Source organism: Lissotriton vulgaris, chromosome 4_1, assembly GCF_964263255.1.
Source record: "Lissotriton vulgaris chromosome 4_1, aLisVul1.2, whole genome shotgun sequence".
Taxonomy (NCBI): Eukaryota; Metazoa; Chordata; class Amphibia; order Caudata; family Salamandridae; genus Lissotriton; species Lissotriton vulgaris.
In genome coordinates this window covers 1,302,085,477-1,302,105,590 of record NC_141691.1, presented here as the reverse complement: position 1 = coordinate 1,302,105,590, position 20,114 = coordinate 1,302,085,477, and the positions used below count along the sequence as shown (strand labels likewise).

The following is a 20,114-nucleotide window of genomic DNA, read 5'->3' as shown; positions in this document are numbered from 1 at the left end:
GTAGCAGTTCATCATCTGCTATTTCTTCAATAGTATGCTATATATTTAGTGAGCCTATTAGTTTAGTCTTCAGAGCATAAAGTTAAAAATGCCAAGGACATACTTTCAATCCGTCTCCAAGCCAATACTTGATGCTCCTTTAATGTTGAAAATAGATGTATTTTCTTCTGTATCATGTGTATCTCTATATTGCCTTTGAGGGGAAGCTGATAGAATGATTAAATGAATCAATTGCATATAGGTGATGAATTGTTATTTATTGCTAAAACACATGGAAAAAACATTAATGGTTCTAAGTTCTAACACTAAGTATGAAAATCTCTTTTGTATTGTAATTTTTTTAAAGTCATATAAGTTTCTTCATGTTGATATTATATATTTATAACTTCATGGTAAACCTCTGAAATTAAGCTTTCCAAATCTCCCGGGTTAACTATCATTAGCACTTCTTCATATGCTGGACTTCCAGTAATCAGTGCAAAATGGCCTGTCAGCTCAGATGGTTAGAGCGTGGTGCTAATAACGCCAAGGTCACAGGTTCGATCCCTGTACAGGCCAAGTTTAATTGTTTGAAAAAAGATTAATTTTTCTTGTGTCTCATTTTTGACTGTTTATCACCTTGGATCAAACGCTGCTTGAAGGATTGGATGAATGCATTTGATATAGTTGTAGAATTAATTATTATTCTGAAAGCTCCTGGAATATCTATTAATGGTTCTAAGTTCTAACGCCAAGTAACTAAATCTCTTATTTATTGCAATTTATTGAGGTCATTTTTGTTTTGTCTTGTTGATGAAATATAAAGATAGTATGAATGTAAACAGCTGAATATAAGCTTTCCAACTATCCCGGGTTAACAATCGGTAGCACTTCATCATCTGCTATTTCTTCAATAGTATGCTATATATTTATTGAGCCTATTAGTTTAGTCTTTAGAGCATAAAGTTAACAATGCCAAGAACATACTTTCAATCAGTCTCTAAGCCAATAATTGATGCTCCTTTAATGTTGAAAATAGATGTATTTTCTTCAGTATCATTTGTATGTCTATATTTCCTTCGAGGGGAAGCTGACACAATGATTAGATGAATCAATTGCATATAGGTGATGAATTGTTATTTATTGCTAAAACACATGGAAAAAACACTAATGGCTCTAAGTTCTAACACTAAGTATGAAAATCTCTTTTGTATTGTAATTTTTCTAAAGTCATATTAGTTTCTTCATGTTGATATTATATATTTATAACTTCATGGTAAACCTCCGAAATTAAGCTTTCCAAATCTCCCAGGTTAACTATCATTAGCACTTCTTCATATGCTGGTCTTCCAGGAATTTGTGCAGACCGGCCTGTTAGCTCAGATGGTTAGAGCGTGGTGCTAATAACGCCAAGGTCACAGGTTCGATCCCTGTACAGGCCAAGTTTAATTGTTTGAAAAATAATTAATTTTTCTTGTGTCTCATTTTTGACTGTTTATCACCTTGGATCAAACGATGCTTGAAGGATTGGATGAATACATTTGATATAGTTGTAGAATTAATTATTATTCTGAAAGCTCCTGGAATATCTATTAATGGTTCTAAGTTCTAACACCAAGTAACTAAATCTCTTATTTATTGCAATTTATTGAGGTCATTTTTGTTTTGTCTTGTTGATGAAATATAAAAATAGTATGAATGTAAACAGCTGAATATAAGCTTTCCAACTATCCCGGGTTAACAATCAGTAGCACTTCATCATCTGCTATTTCTTCAATAGTATGCTATATATTTAGTGAGCCTATTAGTTTAGTCTTCAGAGCATAAAGTTAAAAATGCCAAGGACATACTTTCAATCCGTCTCCAAGCCAATACTTGATGCTCCTTTAATGTTGAAAATAGATGTATTTTCTTCTGTATCATGTGTATCTCTATATTGCCTTTGAGGGGAAGCTGATAGAATGATTAAATGAATCAATTGCATATAGGTGATGAATTGTTATTTATTGCTAAAACACATGGAAAAAACATTAATGGTTCTAAGTTCTAACACTAAGTATGAAAATCTCTTTTGTATTGTAATTTTTTTAAAGTCATATAAGTTTCTTCATGTTGATATTATATATTTATAACTTCATGGTAAACCTCTGAAATTAAGCTTTCCAAATCTCCCGGGTTAACTATCATTAGCACTTCTTCATATGCTGGACTTCCAGTAATTTGTGCAAAATGGCCTGTTAGCTCAGATGGTTAGAGCGTGGTGCTAATAACGCCAAGGTCACAGGTTCGATCCCTGTACAGGCCAAGTTTATTTGTTTGCAAAAAGATAAATTTTTCTTGTGTCTCATTTTTGACTGTTTATCACCTTGGATCAAACGCTGCTTGAAGGATTGGATGAATACATTTGATATAGTTGTAGAATTAATTATTATTCTGAAAGCTCCTGAAATATCTATTAATGGCTCTAAGTTCTAATGCCAAGTAACTAAATCTCTTATTTATTGCAATTTATTGAGGTTTTTTTGTTTTGTCTTGTTGATGAAATATAAAGATAGTATGAATGTAAACAGCTGAATATAAGCTTTCCAACTATCCCGGGTTAACAATCGGTAGCACTTCATCATCTGCTATTTCTTCAATAGTATGCTATGTATTTATTGAGCCTATTAGTTTAGTCTGTAGAGCATAAAGTTAAAATGCCAAGGACATACTTTCAATCACTCTCCAAGCCAATACTTGATGCTCCTTTAATGTTGAAAATAGATGTATTTTCTTCTGTATAATGTGTATGTCTATATTTCCTTTGAGGGGAAGCTGATAGAATGATTAGATGAATCAATTGCATATAGGTGATGAATTGTTATTTATTGCTAAAACACATGGAAAAAACATTAATGGTTCTAAGTTCTAACACTAAGTATGAAAATCTCTTTTGTATTGTAATTTTTCTAAAGTCATGTTAGTTTCTTCATGTTGATAATTTATATTTATAACTTCATGGTACACCTCTGAAATTAAGCTTTCCAAATCTCCCGGGTTAACTATCATTAGCACTTCTTCATATGCTGGACTTCCAGGACTTTGTGCAAAACGGCCTGTTAGCTCAGATGGTTAGAGCGTGGTGCTAATAACGCCAAGGTCACAGGTTCGATCCCTGTACAGGCCAAGTTTAATTGTTTGAAAAAAGATTAATTTTTCTTGTGTCTCATTGTTGACTGTTTATCACCTTGGATCAAACGCTGCTTGAAGGATTGGATGAATGCATTTGATATAGTTTTAGAATTAATTATTATTCTGAAAGCTCCTGGAATATCTATTAATGGTTCTAAGTTCTAACGCCAAGTAACTAAATCTCTTATTTATTGCAATTTATTGAGGTCATTTTTGTTTTGTCTTGTTGATGAAATATAAAGATAGTATGAATGTAAACAGCTGAATATAAGCTTTCCAACTATCCCGGGTTAACAATCGGTAGCACTTCATCATCTGCTATTTCTTCAATAGTATGCTATATATTTATTGAGCCTATTAGTTTAGTCTTTAGAGCATAAAGTTAACAATGCCAAGAACATACTTTCAATCAGTCTCTAAGCCAATACTTGATGCTCCTTTAATGTTGAAAATAGATGTATTTTCTTCAGTATCATTTGTATGTCTATATTTCCTTCGAGGGGAAGCTGACACAATGATTAGATGAATCAATTGCATATAGGTGATGAATTGTTATTTATTGCTAAAACACATGGAAAAAACACTAATGGCTCTAAGTTCTAACACTAAGTATGAACATCTCTTTTGTATTGTAATTTTTCTAAAGTCATATTAGTTTCTTCATGTTGATATTATATATTTATAACTTCATGGTAAACCTCCGAAATTAAGCTTTCCAAATCTCCCAGGTTAACTATCATTAGCACTTCTTCATATGCTGGACTTCCAGGAATTTGTGCAGACTGGCCTGTTAGCTCAGATGGTTAGAGCGTGGTGCTAATAACGCCAAGGTCACAGGTTCGATCCCTGTCCAGGCCAAGTTTAATTGTTTGAAAAAAGATTAATTTTTCTTGTGTCTCATTTTTGACTGTTTATCACCTTGGATCAAACGATGCTTGAAGGATTGGATGAATACATTTGATATAGTTGTAGAATTAATTATTATTCTGAAAGCTCCTGGAATATCAATTAATGGTTCTAAGTTCTAACACCAAGTAACTAAATCTCTTATTTATTGCAATTTATTGAGGTCATTTTTGTTTTGTCTTGTTGATGAAATATAAAAATAGTATGAATGTAAACAGCTGAATATAAGCTTTCCAACTATCCCGGGCTAACAATCAGTAGCACTTCATTATCTGCTATTTCTTCAATAGTATGCTATATATTTATTGAGCATATTAGTTTAGTCTTTAGAGCATAAAGTTAACAATGCCAGAACATACTTTCAATCAGTCTCTAAGCCAATACTTGATGCTCCTTTAATGTTGAAAATAGATGTATTTTCTTCAGTATCATTTGTATGTCTATATTTCCTTCGAGGGGAAGCTGACACAATGATTAGATGAATCAATTGCATATAGGTGATGAATTGTTATTTATTGCTAAAACACATGGAAAAAACATTAATGGCTCTAAGTTCTAACACTAAGTATGAAAATCTCTTTTGTATTGTAATTTTTCTAAAGTCATATTAGTTTCTTCATGTTGATATTATATATTTATAACTTCATGGTAAACCTCCGAAATTAAGCTTTCCAAATCTCCCGGGTTAACTATCATTAGCACTTCTTCATATGCTGGTCTTCCAGGCATTCGTGCAGACCGGCCTGTTACCTCAGATGGTTAGAGCGTTGTGCTAATAACGCCAAGGTCACATGTTCGATCCCTGTACAACCAAGTTTAATTGTTTGTAAAAAGATAAATGTTTCTTGTGTCTCATTTTTGACTGTTTATCACCTTGGATCAAATGCTGCTTGAAGGATTGGATGAATACATTTGATATAGTTGTAGAATTAATTATTATTCTGAAAGCTCCTGAAATATCTATTAATGGTTCTAAGTTCTAACGCCAAGTAACTAAATCTCCTATTTATTGCAATGTATTGAGGTCATTTTTGTTTTGTCTTGTTGATGAAATATAAAGATAGTATGAATGTAAACAGCTGAATATAAGCTTTCCAACTATCCCGGGTTAACAATCGGTAGCACTTCATCATCTGCTATTTCTTCAATAGTATGCTATGTATTTATTGAGCCTATTAGTTTAGTCTGTAGAGCATAAAGTTAAAAATGCCAAGGACATACTTTCAATCAGTCTCCAAGCCAATACTTGATGCTCCTTTAATGTTGAAAATAGATGTATTTTCTTCTGTATAATGTGTATGTCTATATTTCCTTTGAGGGGAAGCTGATAGAATGTTTAGATGAATCAATTGCATATAGGTGATGAATTGTTATTTATTGCTAAAACACATGGAAAAAACATTAATGGTTCTAAGTTCTAACACTAAGTATGAAAATCTCTTTTGTATTGTAATTTTTCTAAAGTCATATTAGTTTCTTCATGTTGATAATTTATATTTATAACTTCATGGTACACCTCTGAAATGAAGCTTTCCAAATCTCCCGGGTTAACTATCATTAGCACTTCTTCATATGCTGGACTTCCAGGAATTTGTGCAAAATGGCCTGTTAGCTCAGATGGTTAGAGCGTGGTGCTAATAACGCCAAGGTCACAGGTCCGATCCCTGTACAGGCCAAGTTTAATTGTTTGTAAAAAGATACATTTTTCTTGTGTCTCATTTTTGACTGTTTATCACCTTGGATCAAAAGCTACTTGAAGGATTGGATAAATACATTTGATATAGTTGTAGAATTAATTATCATTCTGAAAGCTCCTGGAATATCTATAATTGGTTCTAAGTTCTAACGCCAAGTAACTAAATCTCTTATTTATTGCAATTTATTGAGGTCATTTTTGTTTTGTCTTGTTGATGAAATATAAAGATAGTATGAATGTAAACAGATGAATATAAGCTTTCCAACTATCCCGGGTTAACAATCAGTAGCACTTCATCATCTGCTATTTCTTCAATAGTATGCTATATATTTAGTGAGCCTATTAGTTTAGTCTTTAGAGCATAAAGTTAAAAATGCCAAGGACATACTTTCAATCAGTCTCCAAGCCAATAAGTGATGCTCCTTTAATGTTGAAAATAGATGTATTTTCTTCAGTATCATTTGTATGTCTATATTTCCTTCGAGGGGAAGCTGACACAATGATTAGATGAATCAGTTGCATATAGGTGATGAATTGTTATTTATTGCTAAAACACATGGAAAAAACATTAATGGCTCTAAGTTCTAACACTAAGTATGAAAATCTCTTTTGTATTGTAATTTTTCTAAAGTCATATTAGTTTCTTCATGTTGATATTATATATTTATAACTTCATGGTAAACCTCCGAAATTAAGCTTTCCAAATCTCCCGGGTTAACTATCATTAGCACTTCTTCATATGCTGGACTTCCAGGAAATTTGTGCAGACCGGCCTGTTAGCTCAGATGGTTAGAGCGTGCTGCTAATAACGCCAAGGTCACAGGTTCGATCCCTGTACAGGCCAAGTTTAATTGTTTGAAAAAAGATTAATTTTTCTTGTGTCTCATTTTTGACTGTTTATCACCTTGGATCAAACGATGCTTGAAGGATTGGATGAATACATTTGATATAGTTGTAGAATTATTTATTATTCTGAAAGCTCCTGGAATATCTATTAATGGTTCTAAGTTCTAACACCAAGTAACTAAATCTCTTATCTATTGCAATTTATTGAGGTCATTTTTGTTTTGTCTTGTTGATGAAATATAAAAATAGTATGAATGTAAACAGCTGAATATAAGCTTTCCAACTATCCCGGGTTAACAATCAGTAGCACTTCATCATCTGCTATTTCTTCAATAGTATGCTATATATTTAGTGAGCCTATTAGTTTAGTCTTCAGAGCATAAAGTTAAAAATGCCAAGGACATACTTTCAATCCGTCTCCAAGCCAATACTTGATGCTCCTTTAATGTTGAAAATAGATGTATTTTCTTCTGTATCATGTGTATGTCTATATTTCCTTTGAGGGGAAGCTGATAGAATGATTAAATGAATCAATTGCATATAGGTGATGAATTGTTATTTATTGCTAAAACACATGGAAAAAACATTAATGGTTCTAAGTTCTAACACTAAGTATGAAAATCTCTTTTGTTTTGTAATTTTTTTAAAGTCATATAAGTTTCTTCATGTTGATATTATATATTTATAACTTCATGGTAAACCTCTGAAGTTAAGCTTTCCAAATCTCCCGGGTTAACTATCATTAGCACTTCTTTATATGCTGGACTTCCAGTAATTTGTGCAAAATGGCCTGTTAGCTCAGATGGTTAGAGCGTGGTGCTAATAACGCCAAGGTCACAGGTTCGATCCATGTACAGGCCAAGTTTAATTGTTTGTAAAAAGATAAATGTTTCTTGTGTCTCATTTTTGACTGTTTATCACCTTGGATCAAATGCTGCTTGAAGGATTGGATGAATACATTTGATATAGTTGTAGAATTAATTATTATTCTGAAAGCTCCTGAAATATCTATCAATGGTTCTAAGTTCTAACGCCAAGTAACTAAATCTCTTATTTATTGCAATTTATTGAGGTCATTTTTGTTTTGTCTTGTTGATGAAATATAAAGATAGTATGAATGTAAACAGCTGAATATAAGCTTTCCAACTATCCTGGGTTAACAATCGGTAGCACTTCATCATCTGCTATTTCTTCAATAGTATGCTATGTATTTATTGAGCCTATTAGTTTAGTCTGTAGAGCATAAAGTTAAAAATGCCAAGGACATACTTTCAATCAGTCTCCAAGCCAATACTTGATGCTCCTTTAATGTTGAAAATAGATGTATTTTCTTCTGTATAATGTGTATGTCTATATTTCCTTTGAGGGGAAGCTGATAGAATGTTTAGATGAATCAATTGCATATAGGTGATGAATTGTTATTTATTGCTAAAACACATGGAAAAAACATTAATGGTTCTAAGTTCTAACACTAAGTATGAAAATCTCTTTTGTATTGTAATTTTTCTAAAGTCATATTAGTTTCTTCATGTTGATAATTTATATTTATAACTTCATGGTACACCTCTGAAATGAAGCTTTCCAAATCTCCCGGGTTAACTATCATTAGCACTTCTTCATATGCTGGACTTCCAGGAATTTGTGCAAAATGGCCTGTTAGCTCAGATGGTTAGAGCGTGGTGCTAATAACGCCAAGGTCACAGGTCCGATCCCTGTACAGGCCAAGTTTAATTGTTTGTAAAAAGATACATTTTTCTTGTGTCTCATTTTTGACTGTTTATCACCTTGGATCAAAAGCTACTTGAAGGATTGGATGAATACATTTGATATAGTTGTAGAATTAATTAGCATTCTGAAAGCTCCTGGAATATCTATAATTGGTTCTAAGTTCTAACGCCAAGTAACTAAATCTCTTATTTATTGCAATTTATTGAGGTCATTTTTGTTTTGTCTTGTTGATGAAATATAAAGATAGTATGAATGTAAACAGCTGAATATAAGCTTTCCAACTATCCCGGGTTAACAATCAGTAGCACTTCATCATCTGCTATTTCTTCAATAGTATGCTATATATTTAGTGAGCCTATTAGTTTAGTCTTTAGAGCATAAAGTTAAAAATGCCAAGGACATACTTTCAATCAGTCTCCAAGCCAATAAGTGACGCTCCTTTAATGTTGAAAATAGATGTATTTTCTTCTGTATAATGTGTATGTCTATATTTCCTTTGAGGGGAAGCTGATAGAATGATTAGATGAATCAATTGCATATAGGTGATGAATTGTTATTTATTGCTAAAACACATGGACAAAAACATTAATGGTGCTAAGTTCTAACACTAAGTATGAAAATCTCTTTTGTATTGTAATTTTTCTAAAGTCATATTAGTTTCTTCATGTTGATAATTTATATTTATAACTTCATGGTACACCTCCGAAATTAAGCTTTCCAAATCTCCCGGGTTAACTATCATTAGCACTTCTTCATATGCTGGACTTCCAGGAATTTGTGCAAAATGGCCTGTTAGCTCAGATGGTTAGAGCGTGGTGCTAATAACGCCAAGGTCACAGGTTCGATCCCTGTACAGGCCAAGTTTAATTGTTTGAAAAAAGATTAATTTTTCTTGTGTCTCATTTTTGACTGTTTATCACCTTGGATCAAACGATGCTTGAAGGATTGGATGAATACATTTGATATAGTTGTAGAATTAATTATTATTCTGAAAGCTCCTGGAATATCTATAATTGGTTCTAAGTTCTAACGCCAAGTAACTAAATCTCTTATTTATTGCAAGTTATTGAGGTCATTTTTGTTTTGTCTTGTTGATGAAATATAAAGATAGTATGAATGTAAACAGCTGAATATAAGCTTTCCAACTATCCCGGGTTAACAATCAGCAGCACTTCATCATCTGCTATTTCTTCAATAGTATGCTATATATTTAGTGAGCCTATTAGTTTAGTCTTCAGAGCATAAAGTTAAAAATGCCAAGGACATACTTTCAATCCGTCTCCAAGCCAATACTTGATGCTCCTTTAATGTTGAAAATAGATGTATTTTCTTCTGTATCATGTGTATCTCTATATTTCCTTTGAGGGGAAGCTAATAGAATGATTAAATGAATCAATTGCATATAGGTGATGAATTGTTATTTATTGCTTAAACACATGGAAAAAACATTAATGGTTCTAAGTTCTAACACTAAGTATGAAAATCTCTTTTGTATTGTAAATTTTTTAAAGTCATATAAGTTTCTTCATGTTGATATTATATATTTATAACTTCATGGTAAACCTCTGAAGTTAAGCTTTCCAAATCTCCCGGGTTAACTATCATTAGCACTTCTTCATATGCTGGACTTCCAGTAATTTGTGCAAAATGGCCTGTTAGCTCAGATGGTCAGAGCGTGGTGCTAATAACGCCAAGGTCACAGGTTCGATCCCTGTACAGGCCAAGTTTAATTGTTTGTAAAAAGATAAATGTTTCTTGTGTCTCATTTTTGACTGTTTATCACCTTGGATCAAATGCTGCTTGAAGGATTGGATGAATACATTTGATATAGTTGTAGAATTAATTATTATTCTGAAAGCTCCTGAAATTTCTATTAATGGTTCTAAGTTCTAACGCCAAGTAACTAAATCTCTTATTTATTGCAATTTATTGAGGTCATTTTTGTTTTGTCTTGTTGATGAAATATAAAGATAGTATGAATGTAAACAGCTGAATATAAGCTTTCCAACTATCCCGGGTTAACAATCGGTAGCACTTCATCATCTGCTATTTCTTCAATAGTATGCTATGTATTTATTGAGCCTATTAGTTTAGTCTGTAGAGCATAAAGTTAAAAATGCCAAGGACATACTTTCAATCAGTCTCCAAGCCAATACTTGATGCTCCTTTAATGTTGAAAATAGATGTATTTTCTTCTGTATAATGTGTATGTCTATATTTCCTTTGAGGGGAAGCTGATAGAATGTTTAGATGAATCAATTGCATATAGGTGATGAATTGTTATTTATTGCTAAAACACATGGAAAAAACATTAATGGTTCTAAGTTCGAACACTAAGTATGAAAATCTCTTTTGTATTGTAATTTTTCTAAAGTCATATTAGTTTCTTCATGTTGATAATTTATATTTATAACTTCATGGTACACCTCTGAAATGAAGCTTTCCAAATCTCCCGGGTTAACTATCATTAGCACTTCTTCATATGCTGGACTTCCAGGAATTTGTGCAAAATGGCCTGTTAGCTCAGATGGTTAGAGCGTGGTGCTAATAACGCCAAGGTCACAGGTCCGATCCCTGTACAGGCCAAGTTTAATTGTTTGTAAAAAGATACATTTTTCTTGTGTCTCATTTTTGACTGTTTATCACCTTGGAACAAAAGCTACTTGAAGGATTGGATGAATACATTTGATATAGTTGTAGAATTAATTATCATTCTGAAAGCTCCTGGAATATCTATAATTGGTTCTAAGTTCTAACGCCAAGTAACTAAATCTCTTATTTATTGCAATTTATTGAGGTCATTTTTGTTTTGTCTTGTTGATGAAATATAAAGATAGTATGAATGTAAACAGCTGAATATAAGCTTTCCAACTATCCCGGGTTAACAATCAGCAGCACTTCATCATCTGCTATTTCTTCAATAGTATGCTATATATTTAGTGAGCCTATTAGTTTAGTCTTCAGAGCATAAAGTTAAAAATGCCAAGGACATACTTTCAATCCGTCTCCAAGCCAATACTTGATGCTCCTTTAATGTTGAAAATAGATGTATTTTCTTCTGTATCATGTGTATCTCTATATTGCCTTTGAGGGGAAGCTGATATAATGATTAAATGAATCAATTGCATATAGGTGATGAATTGTTATTTATTGCTAAAACACATGGAAAAAACATTAATGGTTCTAAGTTCTAACACTAAGTATGAAAATCTCTTTTGTATTGTAATTTTTTTAAAGTCATATAAGTTTCTTCATGTTGATATTATACATTTATAACTTCATGGTAAACCTCTGAAATTAAGCTTTCCAAATCTCCCGGGTTAACTATCATTAGCACTTCTTCATATGCTGGACTTCCAGTAATTTGTGCAAAATGGCCTGTTAGCTCAGATGGTTAGAGCGTGGTGCTAATAACGCCAAGGTCAAAGGTTCGATCCCTGTACAGGCCAAGTTTAATTGTTTGTAAAAAGATAAATGTTTCTTGTGTCTCATTTTTGACTGTTTATCACCTTGGATCAAATGCTGCTTGAAGGATTGGATGAATACATTTGATATAGTTGTAGAATTAATTATTATTCTGAAAGCTCCTGAAATTTCTATTAATGGTTCTAAGTTCTAACGCCAAGTAACTAAATCTCTTATTTATTGCAATTTATTGAGGTCATTTTTGTTTTGTCTTGTTGATGAAATATAAAGGTAGTATGAATGTAAACAGCTGAATATAAGCTTTCCAACTATCCCGGGTTAACAATCGGTAGCACTTCATCATCTGCTATTTCTTCAATAGTATGCTATGTATTTATTGAGCCTATTAGTTTAGTCTGTAGAGCATAAAGTTAAAAATGCCAAGTGTTGTATCTTAGCAATGATGTCATTGTCTCATGGTCACTGTGCTCACTGGATTCCAGAGTGTGGAATCCAGGGAGCAGATCAGAGTTGCACAGATGCTGAGGAAGTTGGTCCTTGAATGCTCCTGGGGTTGTTGATCTAATAAACTACTTTTTCACTCCTTCAACCACTGCCTCCAAGTCATTTCAGTGGCCACGAGGATGGGATCGAGTTAAAGAAAAAAATTGACTTGGATTGAAGATTTCGTGACTTTGGATAAAGATTTTCCTACAAACTGAAGATTTCTCCACACAACCCCAGGAAGCCTGAACATTTGTGAAAGTTTCAAGGTACCTTTATTTACTTTGTCGTTTGGAAACGAGTAGACTCTTGTTTTGCGCTTAATTCGGATTTTTTTTATTGAAATTAATTAAATCCGATTTTTGAACTGTTTTTGGCATGTCAACGTACCAAGCAACTTCATAATTTTATTGCCATTTAATTACGGAACATCGTTTTCCCCTTAATCATCTTAAGGACTTCAACATTGTACTTATTTCGAAAGATGCTGTCGTTATCATCTTAAGGATTTCAACATTGAACATTGTTTACTTTGAATGATGCCGCTTACTTACTTCGGTTCTTCTTTTAAAAAATGCCGCTCTGTTAATTTCTGTCTTCGCGTGCACATCGCGCTATCACATTAGCGCGTCCAGCATTAATCACTGCATCATCGCGTCTGACGCTCCATGTCTAACGCTCTGACATCAGCCACCTGCATCATCACGTCTGACGCTCCACGTCTGACGTTTCGGTAGCGGCCATCTTGAATAACCATAGCAACTGATGCTATTTCCTTCGCGCAAGCAATTCAGACGTCGGACATAAGCAAAAAGGTTATTTTCACTCGTCGGACACAATTTCTTCGGCAAGTCTACAATTTATTACTTTTAAAGGCATAACTCAATATAAATAAACGTTCTTCAGTAAACAGTTCATCTGTATACACAGTTTCTACGAGGTGAACCTTGAACATGAGAATAACTTTAAACGACAGTACATATTTAATGAAATAAACGCTGACAACAGTTTTTCAAGCAAACACCATCTTTTGACAACGGTGACTACATTAATTATTTTAGTTTATTATTTACAAACTACTTTGACAACGGTGACTACATTAATTATTTTAGTTTATTATTTTTATTGTACTTACAAAGTATTATTCTAATATTTATAATTTTAATTTAGGCATTATGGATGTTTCATCTTCTGTAGTTGCTCCTCCCAAGTTCTTGCAATCTCCTGGTCCTCCTTCTATGAATTGGGAGGATTGGTCAGAATCCTTTGAGACTTATTTAGAGGCTATAGGTGGTGATGTATTTTTACCATCTAGAAAATTAGCATTACTTAAACATAATTTGGGCGTTGAAGGCAGAAAAGTTTTAAAAACTTTACCCGTGACAAATCGTGTTGTCTCAACGGTTATTGATAATGATGAAACAAGTGAAACTAGTGAAACCAGTTCTAATGATACAGCTATTGATGTATATTCTGATGCTTTAAAAGCATTAGAAGAGAATTATGGTAAGAAAACGAGTATTGTTGTTGAAAGACACAAATTTTTCTCTAGAGCACAATTAGCTGGTGAAAATGTACAACAATATGTGGCATGTTTAAGAACCTTAGCCATTACATGTAAGTTCAAAGATTTACACGAAGAAATAATAAGAGATCAGTTTATAAATAGAATTAAAAACATCAAAATTCAAGAGCGTTTACTTGAACTAAAAAATCCATCTCTACAGAAAACTCTTGATACAGCCAGAAAAATGGAGAATACGTCTCACTATGTCAAAGAGTTAAGTTCTAAGGATGAATCTAGTAATGTCAATGCTGTATCTACAGGCTTTAGAAAAACTGATTATAAAAGCGATAACAAAGAAGTTAAACCTAGTTTTTCCAAAAATAAATCCAGTTTTTCCAAGAGAGTCTGTTACAGATGTGGTAGTCAGAAACACACTGCTGATTTCATTAAATGCCCTGCTAGTAAAGTTACATGCATTAAATGCAAAAAAATCGGTCATTTTGCCAAATGGTGTAGAACTGGTGATTACAGTAATTGGAAGCGTTCTGTAAATCTCGTAGAATCTCACCTTGACAGTGATGAGGAAGTAATTGATGGCAATGAAAATGATATTGAAGTGATGATGTTGCAAGATGATTTTGTTAATGATATCTCTGAAGACTATTGTCCGCCTAAATGTGAAGTATTGATAAATGATGTCTACATGATGCTGTGGGCAGATTCATGTTCACCGTACACCATCATTGATAAAAACATGTGGGAAAGTGGTAACAAGTACACCTTAGTAACAGCTGATGCAAGACCTAAAGGTTACTGTGGTGTTAGATTACCTGTTATTGGCTATTTTGAGGCCAAAGTAACTTTCAAAGGTAGATCATGTTCTACCAAAGTTTATGTTGTTGAACAGGGACGTGCTTTATTGAGTTGGATAGATCTTAGAAAAATGGGGTTAGTACTAAATCCTAATCATCCTGATCAAGTGGTCTTAGCTAATGATTATCTTGAGCATGTATTGGTAACTAATGAGGATCCATCTTCTAAATGGGAATCTGTTTTTCCCAAATTATTTAGTAAAGAACTAGGATGTTTAACCAAATTTGAACACAAAATTATTTTAAAGGCAGACAATACTCCATCTGTTCATAAAGTAAGGAATGTACCATTTGCCCTACGGAATCCCTTGAAGAATGAATTAGACAGGTTATGTAATGCCAAGGTAATAGAGCCTATTGAAGCTTCAAATTGGCTTAGTCCCATCGTTTTGGCTCGCAAACCCAATGGAAAAATTAGGATGTGTGTGGACCTGAGGGACTTAAATAAAAATATCTGGGTTGATAGATATCCTCTGCCACACATCAATGAAATGATTTCAAGCATTAAAGATGCCATGTTTTTCTCGTCGATTGATTTGTCAAACGCATATCACCAAATCAAATTACATCCTGATTCTAGGCATTTAACATCTTTCATTACACCTGAGGGTGCCTTCCAATATCTCAGGATGCCATTCGGATTGGCATCTGCATCCTCAGTTTTTCAGAGAGTCATGTGTAGCGTCCTGAAAGATGAACCTAATGTAAGAATTTTTCAGGACGATGTTCTTATCTGGGGGAAAGACATACTTTCTCATGATCAAGCAGTACACGGTGTGCTGCAAAAATTACAGAATGCTGGTCTAACTGTATGTGGGGAAAAATGCAAGTTTGGAGTCAAAGAAATTGATTATCTTGGTCATACCATCTCCAACGAAGGGGTTAAACCTAAAATGAAACTTTTAGATGCCATTGAAAAAGCACCCCACCCTATTAATAAAGATCAGTTGCGATCATTTTTGGGACTTGCGGAATACTATTCTAAATTCGTCCCAAACTTTGCTGACAAGGTGCATAATTTAAGATTGTTAATGAAAAAAGGCGTTTCTTTTGCATGGTCAACCTTGTGTCAACAGGCTTTTGAGAACATCAAAAAAGACATCACAAAAGCAGTGGCTCTTAAACCTTATGATCCTGATCATATCTCTATAATTGTGGTGGACTCAAGTGCTTATGGTTTGGGTGCTGTCCTTATGCAAAAGCACAATGAAACTGAACGTATCATAGCGTTTGCATCTCGCACACTTAAGGGTGCCGAACCTTCTTATTCCGTTATTGAAAAAGAAGCTTTAGCATGTTGGTGGGGTGTAGACCATTTTAAAACTTTTATTTGGGGCACTTGTTTCGAATTAAGAACAGACCACCGACCTCTTATTGATATCTTCACAACCAAGGGTGCTTCAAGAGCCACTCCCAGAATAGCCAAATGGTTATATAGACTACAGGAGTACAACTTTCAAATAAATTATGTTCCTGGTCATAAAAATATTGATGCAGACTGTTTATCACGCCTCCCCTTGCCGTGTGACAATGATGATACTTCTGAGGATAAAGATGAATGGTTAGTTGCCAGCATCGAAGAATCATGTAATAATGCTATCAGCGAACAAGAGTGGGTTCAAGCTGTGACTGATGACACGTTATTACAACAAATCATTAATAACTTACATGTTGGTGTAGATCTGTCATCCTTGGATAAGTGTATTTTGGCTGATTTTAAGATGGTTTGGCCAGAATTATCTTTTCATGATGGTATTCTTAGGAGGGGCGACAGATTAGTTGTACCTGCACTTTTGCGTGACAAACTTTTAAGTTTGTTACACGAAGGACACAGTGGAATGACTAGCATGAAGAAAAGGGCAAGGAATGACTTTTGGTGGGCTGGAATGGACAAGGATATAGACAGGTGTGTAAGAAATTGTCTAGCATGCATGTCTAGTGACAAATCTCACAAATCGCATGAAACCACTATTTCGGCAACTCCCTTTCCTGAAAAACCTTGGGATAGAGTTGCCATTGATATTTGTGGTCCATTTCATGTCAAAGGTATTGAAAATAAGTTTGCAATTGTCTTGATGGATTTTCACTCTAAATGGCCTGAAGTAGCTTTTGTAAGGGATATCAAAGCTTCCAACATAATCGAATTTTGCGATGGTATTTTCCGTAGAGAAGGGTACCCTAGCACTATTTTATCAGATAACGGCCCGCAATTTATAGCCGAAGAATTTTCCGCTTATCTAAAAAAAGTTGGAGTTAGACACATTACCACCTCTGTATATAACCCTAGAGAAAATGGTTTAATAGAAAGATTCAACCGGGTGTTGAAGGAATGCATCCAACTTGCCAGCAACAATAATGATAACTGTAAGGATGCTGTCAAGGAAATGTTATGGTGTTACAGAAATACCCCTCACACGGCTACGGGAATATCTCCGTTTTCTTTATTAAAAGGGCGTGAGGCTGGATCTAAGGTTAAACCTGTATGGATGCTTAAAAACATTTCAAAAGTGACTGATGGTAAGAATCTTGCATCTAAGGTTCAACAATATCAAAATAAATATGTTCAGAATCACAATTCTAAGATCATTTGTAATACTAATGCATTTAGGGTTGGCGACTGGGTACGCTCTCAATTAATGGGCAATCGGAAACCTGGTTCTTCTAAATGGTCAAAACCCAAACGAATTATTTGTGTAACAGGTAATATTGTAAAGCTAGATGATGGCAAACAGTGGAATGTGAGGAGCATTACAAGATGTAACGATCTAGAGTGCAAACAAATGGATGGTCTGGTAAACATTTCTGCAAAAACATCTGTGGAGAAAAGAGATGATGTACCCATTTCTATGTCGGTATCTACCAGACCTAAATGTCGACCAGTTTGGATGAAAGATTACATATGTCCTTGATGGTGTATTTCTCATATGTATCTATATAAAATGTGTTTTTGTTTTCGTTGTTGTTTTGTTATTTTATAGAAAGGGAGATATGTTGTATCTTAGCAATGATGTCATTGTCTCATGGTCACTGTGCTCACTGGATTCCAGAGTGTGGAATCCAGGGAGCAGATCAGAGTTGCACAGATGCTGAGGAAGTTGGTCCTTGAATGCTCCTGGGGTTGTTGATCTAATAAACTACTTTTTCACTCCTTCAACCACTGCCTCCAAGTCATTTCACCAAGGACATACTTTCAATCAGTCTCCAAGCCAATACTTGATGCTCCTTTAATGTTGAAAATAGATGTATTTTCTTCTGTATAATGTGTATGTCTATATTTCCTTTGAGGGGAAGCTGATAGAATGTTTAGATGAATCAATTGCATATAGGTGATGAATTGTTATTTATTGCTAAAACACATGGAAAAAACATTAATGGTTCTAAGTTCTAACACTAAGTATGAAAATCTCTTTTGTATTGTAATTTTTCTAAAGTCATATTAGTTTCTTCATGTTGATAATTTATATTTATAACTTCATGGTACACCTCTGAAATGAAGCTTTCCAAATCTCCCGGGTTAACTATCATTAGCACTTCTTCATATGCTGGACTTCCAGGAATTTGTGCAAAATGGCCTGTTAGCTCAGATGGTTAGAGCGTGGTGCTAATAACGCCAAGGTCACAGGTCCGATCCCTGTACAGGCCAAGTTTAATTGTTTGTAAAAAGATACATTTTTCTTGTGTCTCATTTTTGACTGTTTATCACCTTGGATCAAAAGCTACTTGAAGGATTGGATGAATACATTTGATATAGTTGTAGAATTAATTAGCATTCTGAAAGCTCCTGGAATATCTATAATTGGTTCTAAGTTCTAACGCCAAGTAACTAAATCTCTTATTTATTGCAATTTATTGAGGTCATTTTTGTTTTGTCTTGTTGATGAAATATAAAGATAGTATGAATGTAAACAGCTGAATATAAGCTTTCCAACTATCCCGGGTTAACAATCAGTAGCACTTCATCATCTGCTATTTCTTCAATAGTATGCTATATATTTAGTGAGCCTATTAGTTTAGTCTTTAGAGCATAAAGTTAAAAATGCCAAGGACATACTTTCAATCAGTCTCCAAGCCAATAAGTGACGCTCCTTTAATGTTGAAAATAGATGTATTTTCTTCTGTATAATGTGTATGTCTATATTTCCTTTGAGGGGAAGCTGATAGAATGATTAGATGAATCAATTGCATATAGGTGATGAATTGTTATTTATTGCTAAAACACATGGAAAAAACATTAATGGTGCTAAGTTCTAACACTAAGTATGAAAATCTCTTTTGTATTGTAATTTTTCTAAAGTCATATTAGTTTCTTCATGTTAATAATTTATATTTATAACTTCATGGTACACCTCCGAAATTAAGCTTTCCAAATCTCCCGGGTTAACTATCATTAGCACTTCTTCATATGCTGGACTTCCAGGAATTTGTGCAAAATGGCCTGTTAGCTCAGATGGTTAGAGCGTGGTGCTAATAACGCCAAGGTCACAGGTTCGATCCCTGTACAGGCCAAGTTTAATTGTTTGAAAAAAGATTAATTTTTCTTGTGTCTCATTTTTGACTGTTTATCACCTTGGATCAAACGATGCTTGAAGGATTGGATGAATACATTTGATATAGTTGTAGAATTAATTATTATTCTGAAAGCTCCTGGAATATCTATAATTGGTTCTAAGTTCTAACGCCAAGTAACTAAATCTCTTATTTATTGCAATTTATTGAGGTCATTTTTGTTTTGTCTTGTTGATGAAATATAAAGATAGTATGAATGTAAACAGCTGAATATAAGCTTTCCAACTATCCCGGGTTAACAATCAGCAGCACTTCATCATCTGCTATTTCTTCAATAGTATGCTATATATTTAGTGAGCCTATTAGTTTAGTCTTCAGAGCATAAAGTTAAAAATGCCAAGGACATACTTTCAATCCGTCTCCAAGCCAATACTTGATGCTCCTTTGATGTTGAAAATAGATGTATTTTCTTCTGTATCATGTGTATCTCTATATTTCCTTTGAGGGGAAGCTAATAGAATGATTAAATGAATCAATTGCATATAGGTGATGAATTGTTATTTATTGCTTAAACACATGGAAAAAACATTAATGGTTCTAAGTTCTAACACTAAGTATGAAAATCTCTTTTGTATTGTAAATTTTTTAAAGTCATATAAGTTTCTTCATGTTGATATTATATATTTATAACTTCATGGTAAACCTCTGAAGTTAAGCTTTCCAAATCTCCCGGGTTAACTATCATTAGCACTTCTTCATATGCTGGACTTCCAGTAATTTGTGCAAAATGGCCTGTTAGCTCAGATGGTCAGAGCGTGGTGCTAATAACGCCAAGGTCACAGGTTCGATCCCTGTACAGGCCAAGTTTAATTGTTTGTAAAAAGATAAATGTTTCTTGTGTCTCATTTTTGACTGTTTATCACCTTGGATCAAATGCTGCTTGAAGGATTGGATGAATACATTTGATATAGTTGTAGAATTAATTATTATTCTG

At 33.7% G+C, this 20,114-nt stretch overlaps 7 non-coding genes across 7 annotated transcripts; all 7 read left to right on the top strand.

The window, feature by feature from the left end:
* The first annotated feature begins 1,347 nt into the window (after positions 1 to 1,347).
* TRNAI-AAU (transfer RNA isoleucine (anticodon AAU)) lies at positions 1,348 to 1,421 on the top strand. Its single transcript has one exon. It is a non-coding gene; the product is annotated as a tRNA-Ile (tRNA).
* A 789-nt stretch (positions 1,422 to 2,210) lies between these two features.
* TRNAI-AAU (transfer RNA isoleucine (anticodon AAU)) lies at positions 2,211 to 2,284 on the top strand. Its single transcript has one exon. It is a non-coding gene; the product is annotated as a tRNA-Ile (tRNA).
* Positions 2,285 to 3,071: 787 nt separating this feature from the next.
* TRNAI-AAU (transfer RNA isoleucine (anticodon AAU)) lies at positions 3,072 to 3,145 on the top strand. Its single transcript has one exon. It is a non-coding gene; the product is annotated as a tRNA-Ile (tRNA).
* Positions 3,146 to 9,112: 5,967 nt separating this feature from the next.
* Positions 9,113 to 9,186, top strand: TRNAI-AAU (transfer RNA isoleucine (anticodon AAU)). Its single transcript has one exon. It is a non-coding gene; the product is annotated as a tRNA-Ile (tRNA).
* A 789-nt stretch (positions 9,187 to 9,975) lies between these two features.
* On the top strand, positions 9,976 to 10,049 carry TRNAI-AAU (transfer RNA isoleucine (anticodon AAU)). The gene has a single exon. It is a non-coding gene; the product is annotated as a tRNA-Ile (tRNA).
* Positions 10,050 to 19,046: 8,997 nt separating this feature from the next.
* Positions 19,047 to 19,120, top strand: TRNAI-AAU (transfer RNA isoleucine (anticodon AAU)). The gene has a single exon. It is a non-coding gene; the product is annotated as a tRNA-Ile (tRNA).
* Positions 19,121 to 19,909: 789 nt separating this feature from the next.
* On the top strand, positions 19,910 to 19,983 carry TRNAI-AAU (transfer RNA isoleucine (anticodon AAU)). The gene has a single exon. It is a non-coding gene; the product is annotated as a tRNA-Ile (tRNA).
* The last annotated feature ends 131 nt before the right edge of the window (positions 19,984 to 20,114 follow it).